Source organism: Cannabis sativa, chromosome 8, assembly GCF_029168945.1.
Source record: "Cannabis sativa cultivar Pink pepper isolate KNU-18-1 chromosome 8, ASM2916894v1, whole genome shotgun sequence".
In the NCBI taxonomy this organism is placed as follows: Eukaryota; Viridiplantae; Streptophyta; class Magnoliopsida; order Rosales; family Cannabaceae; genus Cannabis; species Cannabis sativa.
In genome coordinates this window covers 8,373,808-8,383,406 of record NC_083608.1, presented here as the reverse complement: position 1 = coordinate 8,383,406, position 9,599 = coordinate 8,373,808, and the positions used below count along the sequence as shown (strand labels likewise).

General features: G+C 38.1%; 1 long non-coding RNA gene across 1 annotated transcript; it reads right to left on the bottom strand.

Annotated features, from left to right (window-relative positions):
* Positions 1-5,699: 5,699 nt before the first annotated feature.
* Positions 5,700-7,802, bottom strand: LOC115705139 (uncharacterized). Its single transcript, XR_009683998.1, has 3 exons — positions 6,838-7,802; positions 6,670-6,741; positions 5,700-5,945 (listed from the first exon to the last, which is right to left on the bottom strand). It is a non-coding gene; the product is annotated as an uncharacterized LOC115705139 (long non-coding RNA).
* Positions 7,803-9,599: the final 1,797 nt, after the last annotated feature.

The window sequence follows — 9,599 nt, the reverse complement described above, 5'->3', positions numbered from 1 at the left end:
TGTTCAAGCAACACATCCTCCTGCTCTGATTGGCCCAGAACAACCGAACCAAGAGCCTGAGACTCTAGCTGCTTAAACACTTCTCTTTTTATCTCTTTATTTTATATATCTTATTCGGCCTCAGGGCCTTTTCTAAGACATAATGACCGGCCAAGCGGTCTTTAAACTTGGAATTATTTTTCATTTTTTGGACAACAAGCTGACTGGGCAGCTTTTAATCCCGGTATTACGTGCTTTTGTTATCCTTAATGAATTTCATTCTCTGTTTATAATTGTCGTGCAATTGTGATTGTTTTATTTTTACCAAATGCTTTATACAGGTATAGGTGCCCCCAAGTGACCGAGCAGATGTATGACTCTTGGTCACTTGTCTTTTACAAATATATTGTTTATCTGTTCGGTGTTTTGGGTTTGACCAAACCTTTTGTACGCATTGTATGGTAAATTAGAAACATGCTGATAATTTCGACTCAATCTGAATTTCAAAATAACTATCTTTATTCGTTTATTGATCGAAAAGTGTATTTGTTACCGTAGTAACTTACATCAGAGCTATTTGATCTAATCTGATCTTTTAGCTTAACATGAGATAAAACAAATTACAGACATAAGAAACTGTACTTAAAAGTGGTCACCCGACCTGAGTACTTTGTTTCTTTTATCGAAACCTTTGAGCGTAGTCCGCCTAAAAGGCCATTCACTTAAAAGCAAATGTTCATTTAGTACTTAAAGTGGTCATCCGACTTGGTACTTTATTGGTAGTATTTTCTTAAATGTTCTCCATTCCAATACCGTGGTACTAGAATGAGTTGCATTTTTTCGTCATACTTACCTAACTTGTATGCTCCGGAGTCGAGAACTTCGACCACTTGATATGGTCCTTCCCAGTTAGGTCCAAGTACACCCGTCGTACTGTCTTTGGTGTTTAGGAATAGCCTTCTCAGGACCATATCTCCCACGAAGAATTTCCGAGCCTTCACTTGTTTGTTGAAATACCGAGCTACTTTTTATTGATGGGCCATCAACTTCAAGTTTGCACTTGCTCGTCTTTCTTCGATTTCATCAAGTGATTCTGCTAGGAGTATGTGATTGGTACCTTGATCGTACGTCAATCTTCTGTGGGAAGGTGGCTCAAGTTCGACAGGCAGCATAGCTTCATAACCGTACGCCATTGCGAATGGTGTCTGTCCAGTTGCCATTTTTTCAGTTGTACAGTATGACCATAGAACTTCAGGAAGCTCATCTGGCCAGTTTCCTTTGCAATCTTCAAGTTTTTTCTTCAGTGTATCCTTCAAGGTTTTGTTGACTGCTTCAACTTGACCGTTTGCCTGAGGATGCACCACTGCGGAGAAACTTTTGATGATACCATGGTTCACACAGAAATCAGTAAAGGATTGACTGTCAAACTGCTTGCCATAATCTGAGACTATTTTGTACAGTAGTCTGAACTGGCATATTATGTTCTTCACAATAAAGTCTTGAACTTTCTTTGATGTAATGGTTGCAAGTGGCTCGGCTTCAGTCCACTTAGTAAAGTAATCAACCGCTACCAATGCATACTGCACTCCACCTTTACCTTTAGGTAATTGCCCGATCAGGTCAATCCCCCAAATGGCAAAGGGCCACGAACTTTGCATCTGTGTTAACTAGTTGGGTGCAGCTCTTGGTATCTTTGAAAATCTCTGGCATTTGTTACACTTCTTAACATAGGCATTTGAATCTTCAATCATTGTCGGCAAGAAGTAACCTTGCCTTAGACTTTTCTTAGATAAGCTTTGTCCGACGGCATGATTTCCACAGAATCCGTCGTGTACTTGAGTTGGAGTCCCATCTTTTCGTAAGCAGTTTTGAACAAGATGTTGGAAGAGGCTCCATTATCGATCATGGTTCTGGTCACCATTTTATTGGCTATCTGGACTTCCACGACCAGCGGGTCGTTGTGCTGAAATCTAATTTTGACAGCGTATTCATTGTTGAAGGTTATGGTCCGCTCTCCTGCTCGTGGAACTTTGGGCTTCCTTTATTCCATGGCTAGGATGACTTCTTCTTGCTCGTGCTGCACTGTTCAGGCATACCTCTCCCGAGCTTTGCCCGAATCTCCAGCAATGTGAGGGTCTCCAACAATGACTTGCAGATGTCCATCTACTAGTGGGGGTTGGTTGTTGTCGTTCCTCTAACCTTGGTCGGTCTTAACATATTTTTGCAGGTGTGGATTGTTTTTCCTTATTAGGAATTCAATTTCCCACTTCAAGTTGTAGTATTCATTAGTGTCGTGGCCGTAGTCTCCGTGGAACCGACAAAACTTTGTCATGTCCCTTTTGTTGGCATCTTTCTTCATTGGCCCAGGCTTCTTATACGGGGCCAGCGACTGAGTTGCCATGTATACACTTTCTATATCTTCAGTCAGAATAGTGAATGCAGTGTATTTGGCATAATTCTCCCGAGGAGCTTGTTCGGATTTTCCAGTAAACTTTCCTTTCTTCCCATTCCCTTGCTTGTGGTTGTTGTTGGAACGCTTACCACTTGAGCTTGAATTGTTTGGGTAGTGGGGAAGTTGGGCGAATGTTCCAGTAGAAGGAGCCTTTGACTTGCCAGGCTTTTGCTCACCTTCCGCTCGTTGAATAGCTTCTTCGAGCTTGATGAAGCCTTCGGCTTGGTCAAGGAAATCACTCATTGAGTCTATTGGCATGTTCTTCCTTATATCCTTCCAGAGTTCACCGAGGACTTCAATGCCCCCCAGTATTGCGGATAACTTTCCATCCTCAGTTTCCCGTGAAACTTTGGTCGCCTCCATCATGAATCTGCTAATGTATGCCCAGAGAGGCTCGCCTGGTCGTTGCTTAACTTCGACCAAGTCTCCCAAATGCAATGGGAGTTGGCGCAAGGAGGATAATTGTGCATGGAATTCCGAAGAGAAGGTTTTCCATGAACTAAACTTTCCAGGAGCCAACTTGAAATACCATTGCTGAGCGGCTTCCGATAGAGTGGCAGGGAAGATTCTGCAACATACATCTCCTCGTACCCCTTGCAAATCCATTTGCATTTCAAAGTACTTGAGATGGGAAAGGGGATCTTCTCTCTCAGTGTACATCTTCCACGTCGGCATTTTGAGCTTGTGGGGCAGTGGCAGGAGATTGATCTCAGGTGGGAAAGGAGTTCCGCGTGCTCGGTCCAGCTCAAGATCATTGTTTCTTTGTCCAGCCATGTCGTGAAACATATTTTTCAGTTCGTCTAGCTGAGGCTGTACGGCTGGGCTGACCTGCTCGGCATTCTGGTCAGTTTGAATTACGTCAGCATCTTTCTGAGCGGGGGTTTGAGTACGAGTTTCGGGCTGCGAGATTGTCGTAACATTCTGATCGTCTGCTCCCCTCCTTCTGTTTAAATTATTCCTTAGGTTATGGGTTGTCCTTAACCTTTCGAAAACAGAAGTGCCTGGCTGCCTTAGCGGTTGATTCACTTGGTTGACAGGTGGAATGGCACCCTTGATCTGGTTGGAACCATCAGGTATGACTTCTCCTGATGAATTACCAGACAAGGTCTGCTCGCCTACCGCTAGGCCCACGAGTGGAACTCGTGACCGGGGATTGGGCGGCTGACCATTTACAGTCTGGGAAGTATTCATCGTTGGATCTTCGTCTGTCTCACCCACGGGAATGACATTCGGCGGTTCCCGACCTACAGTTTGGTGTAGGCTTTTCGTATCAGCATGGTAGCTTTCCGGTTACGATCTTCGATCTCTGCATGGTGAGCCCTTAATGGCTCCATCTCTCTATCCCTCCATTCGGCGAATATGCGCCTTTGTTCGTCGAATGTGAGATTTACTGCAGCACGTAGTTCGTCTTGATCATGATGTAGGGTATTGTTATGACCCTGCATGAGTCCGAGAGCGTCACGAAGATTTTGTAATTCAGTGGCATCTCCGATGGTCGTCTGGGCGTTGGTTCCAGGCGAAACAGTTGTGTTATGAATGCCCTGGTTGGGTGCGAAACTGTTATTCCCAGTCTCTTGCACACCAGGCGCGATTTCATCTATAGGAACTGTCACACCATTCCCCACGTTCGCCGGCTGTCCAGGATTAACAGCTGGCAGAACCCTTGTGTTTCCTGGGTTCTGCGATGTAGGATCCAGCATCTATGAATTTACTGGATCAGTGAGGCCTCTACGAGTTTGCACCATCGTATTTATGATTGGATGTTGAATAAAGAGCGATTTGTGATCCTTCTCTCAATGAAAGCACCAAAATGTTGACCTCGCTTTTAGCCAACGACAACGAGTCTATTTTATCTACAAATTTTAAAATAAAAATATTTACTCTATAATTTATCTTTATTTATTCATTAAAATAAATATATTGCATTTTAAAGATTAGACTTGAGAAACAAATAGAAGTTTTTTATTTTATTTATATATGTATATATATACTAGCGAAAAGCTACGTGCGAGGCACGTATACTAAATTTTATGCTAGTTTTTTTCTATGTTATTTGAAAGTGATATAATTAAAAATTAAAAAAAATATATATTATTAGTTATTAGGTGAGATTATTATTACGTGTATCTAAATATTATAGTTTATAATGTTGTCAATTAAAAGTGAATACCGAATGCAATATATTAGTATTTAAGAAAGCTTGATGATTTAAATATGTTCTTAAGTTAATCCAAAAATAAATTAAAAATTGATGTTCCAATACATAAAGAAACATTACTTAAATGGGTGTAAGATAAAAAGAAAATTAAAAAATCAATTTCTAAATTGTTGATAATTGAAGATAGCATTTGTCTAAAAATTGTAGATAAGAAAACTAATGATAGTTATTGGTGTATTTCAATCTTCATTTGCTTCGATAGAGACAACAGTGTAATTTTTGTATTTTGCACTTTTCATTCTAGTCGGGTCCGCATATATTTAGATTGTCCATTTTTTCGTTGATAAATTGAATATGGTAGTGTCGACAAAGCGGCGGTGTTCCTGCAAACAGTGATGTATTTTCATTTAAGATGATTACACATGGTGTGCATAGCTTATTTAATTAAAAAAATCAACTTATGAAAGACATGTAAAACTATTTTATTTTTTTAAAACTACACATCTGCAGTATATTTCATTAGTTGGGCAGCAGTACACGAAAATATTTTTTCCACAATATCTGCGAACATGACAGCAGATAGGCTCTTTGTATTGTCATCAAGTTCAACATATGCTATAGCACTGTAAAATGCATAATACGATTGTTAGTATCTTTTTTTATTTTAACTTAATTTCAATAATATCATATGTTTTTTTGTAATATACCGTGGTGTTGGAAATCCTTCATGTCCGCATGTTGGCTTGTCACATATAATTTTTCCATTGCGATTGTATAAATCTATTTTTTTATGACATGCGTCACATGACATGTAATAAAAACTCTGGACAGTATCAGTTATTTTTATTGCCGCCTCAATCCAAAAATATTTTTTCTACATCCAAATCAAATGGTGTTAATAATAGTAAGATATTGAACAAAAGTTTTATAAAGTAAATATCGTAGTAGTCTTTACCTCATTCAGTTGCAGATTTTTTCCAAAATTTTCGAAACTCATTCCAAAAATAAAAGGTGAAAAGTGAAAACCATGTTTAACAAAAAGTGATAGTATTCTATAACAAAAATGTAACGCCCGTACTTTTATGAAAATATTAATTTTATTTTCAAGCGTTAAACGCGGAAAATCATAATGTCGCATTTTTATTTAATACTTGAAAATGTTCACAACTGGCCAGTTTTCGTATAAAAGACATAATAATTAATAACTAAAATAATTGCGACATAAGTTTAATAACGTAAATAAATAAATAGAGCGCCCTAGACCGCCCGCAGTTATATGGCCCTCAGCGAGCTCACACACACAAGCGTCCAAAGTTCCACTCGCCACCGGCATTCTAGACTTTTAGTTACTTTGGTCTGCACATGGTAATTTAATAAGGGTGAGTTACTAAACTCAGTAAGGAAATGTGTGTCAGGTAGTCACATAAATAAAAACAAAACTTAATTAAAATGCACATGTACACATTTAGGCAGATAGCAAAACATAAACTTAATCATATCACTAGTCACTAATAATTAGGTTCTAAGCTAAATCACATAATAATGATTATGCCCGAGTCCAATTTTGGCAAATAAACTCGAGCTATTGGACTAAATGGCGGAGGGCTGGGTTCAGTAAAATCGTACCCACTACCAAATGGCCCCCTATCTACCATATAGACCCAACAGTCAAGTATTTAACCATTATCTTTTCGGTCAAATCATGTCACATAAATTATAATCTGCCTAATTTAAATAATGCAAAACTACTATACATTATTTAAATAACATAACAATCATAACTAAATAATGTGAATCTTATAAACACACTATTTACATACATACTTAAATAACATGAATCTTATAAACATATTATTTAAATATATACCTTTAGCAATGGCCATGCTCTAATACTGTAAACATACATAAATAACATGAATCTTATAAACACATTATTTAAATATATATTATACAGTACAATAAATAACAAACAATAAAGAGTCAGGCAGAAGACCTTAGTTAACTTCCCTTTTACTATTCCCACTCTTCTTATGAATGTTATACATACAGAAAACTTATGTTTTCTACTTAATTTCCTTACCTCGAATGTGGAGTCTTAACCTTGATTGCAATGAGAGAGATATTTGAGAACCAATAATCTTCTTATGAAAACCTAGTTTTCATGTATTTTTATTTTAGAATATATTATGGTGACATAAATATTTAAACTTAACCTTAAATCAAGAATTTAAATGACAAGACAATATACCTTAGCTCTTAAAGAAGATCTAGCTACCCGAGCCCAAGCCTTGTGTAAGCTCACGAGTAGTTTGAGATGATCTTGAAACTTAGAAACAAAATGATAATGATTTTAGAATTTGTAGGCACTATTATGGTTTATGGAAGATATGGGAAATAATGATGGTGTATGGATGGCCTATATATAGTGCTTATATGGAATAAGATGTGGGATGTAGAGTAATATGTGACTATGTATACAAGGCACAAGGGTACGAGGAAATTAGAGTGATGATGGGAGAGCTTGGCCTTTTAAAGTGTGAGAAGAAAGATGGTGGTGTATAGTAATGGTTTGATCTATGGAGAACACAAGGGACAAGAGAATTATATTGATTATACGAGAGAGCTTAAGTGAGTGAAGTATATGAGTTGAGTGGTATTTATAACCCTTTAACTAACTACACTAACGTCCCTTAGCGACCTGACTACTAACCTTACATTTTAAAATCAATTAAATAAGTTGAAAGGTATTTCAAAACAATAATTTGTTTAAGGGTCCCTTCATACTCGGTCAAGACTAGAATAAAGGAGAGTTTATTTTCATGCATTGCCAAAACATGATTAATAAGCATTATTTATATATATGTTGTTAGCTATTTACTCCATAAGCTCTAAGTGTGCCACCTTACCATTTGACCAAGTCTTTATTGGCTTGATGACTAACCAAAAGATACCATCCATCCATGTTTTATTCTTAATGCTACACGTAAGCCATTTGCAAGTGTCTTCCATATACTTAATATCATTCAAAGAAAATCCACTAAAATTCTATCAATGCTATAAGTCCAAACTAATCTCAAATTTCTCAACATAGCTACATATCACAAAACTATACCTTAATACTCGATTTGGCCGCTATCGTTACTATTGATATTATTATTTAATTAAGTAATTCAACCTATATCACTTAAAGAAAATAATAATAATAATAAGACTAAATTCTATTCCTATAGGCCACGTAAATAATTTTCCAACATATCCAATTCTTCAACTCACTTCATAAATATTTGTCATGGACTATTTTGTCATGCTAAAATTATCACATGATTATAAAAGTATCACAATTTATTTAACTTTGAAAACTAACATTAATTCATTTATCATAAATATTCTAAACAATCAACTAATTCCACATCGACATAGCTAATCTAACATAACGGAAAATAATAACCCAATATTTTGGTTATTACAATCTACCTTCCTTAAAGGAATTTCGTCCTCGAAATTTACTTACTTGAGAATAATTCGGGGTACTGATTCTGAATGTCCTTCTCCAACTCCCATGTCGCTTCTCTATCAGAACTATCACTCCACAGAATTTTAACTAAGGGTATAGTCTTATTTCGTAAGACTTTTGTTCCTTTTTCTATCACGCGCACAGGGCGTGTCATATAACTCATGTCCTGCTGCAAGTTCAAGTTCTCGTATTTAAGCACATGTGTCGGATCAGGTACATACTTACGTAACATGGAAATGTGGAAAACATTATGCGTTTCTGCTAATGTTGGCGGTAGGGCCAAACGGTAAGCTACCTGACCAACTCTGTCCAGTATCTCAAAAGGACCTATAAATCTTGGGCTTAACTTTCCCCTTTTTCCGAAACGCATAATCCCCTTCATAGGTGATACCTTCAAGAACACTAAGTCCCCTACAGAAAACTCAACCTCCCGTCTTTTCAGATCTGCATAACTTTTCTGTCTACTTTGGGCGGTGAGCATCCTTTGTCGTATCTTTTCAACTGCTTCTGAAGCTTCTCTTACTGCTTCTGGGCCTAAATAGCGTCTTTCTCCAACTTCATCCCAATGAAGCGGTGACCTACATTTTCGTCCATACAACATCTCGTATGGTGCCATTCCGATTGTAGCTTGATAACTATTATTGTAGGAGAACTCCATTAGGGGTAAATACTTGCTCCATGAGCCAGTGAAGTCTAATATACACGCTCGAAGCATATCCTCGAGTATTTGGATGGTGCGTTCAGATTGTCCATCTGTTTGGGGATGAAATGCTGTACTTAATTTCAATCGCGTCCCCAATGCCTTATGTAGACTCTCCCAGAACTTGGAGGTGAATACTGAACCTCTATCAGAGACTATCGTCTTTGGAACTCCATGCAGCCTCAATATCTCTTGCACGTACAGGTCAGCATACTGCTCTGCGTTGTAAGTAGACTTTCTTTGGAACAAAGTGTGCCGACTTGGTGAGTCCGTCTATAATTACCCAAGGCGAGTCGTGTTGCTTGGTTGTTCGGGGTAGTCCTGTCACAAAATCCATGGCTATATCTTCCCACTTCCATTCTGGGATTTCCAAGGGTTGCAACATCCCTGCTGGTCTCTGATGTTCAGCCTTAACTTGTTGACAAGTGAGGCATCTAGCTACGAATTCAGCTACATCCTTCTTCATCCCTGGCCACCAATACAAGGTTTTTAAGTCATTGTACATTTTGGTTGACCCTGGATGCATTGAGTAGGGTGTAGTGTGTGCTTCCATCATGATCATTCTTTTAAGCTCTATGTCGTTGGCTACACACACTCTTCCCTTATACCTTAGCATGCCGTCTGTACCTTCGGAGAAATCCTCTGCCTCCTTCTCTGGCATGCCTGCTCTTTTCTTCTGTAAGAACTCATCAACAATCTGTGCATCTTTAAGTTCTTGTAGCAGCGTCGAGACAATGGTTAGGTTAGCTAGCTTTTGTGTAATGATCTCTATACCACTTCTTTGGAGTTCTTGTTG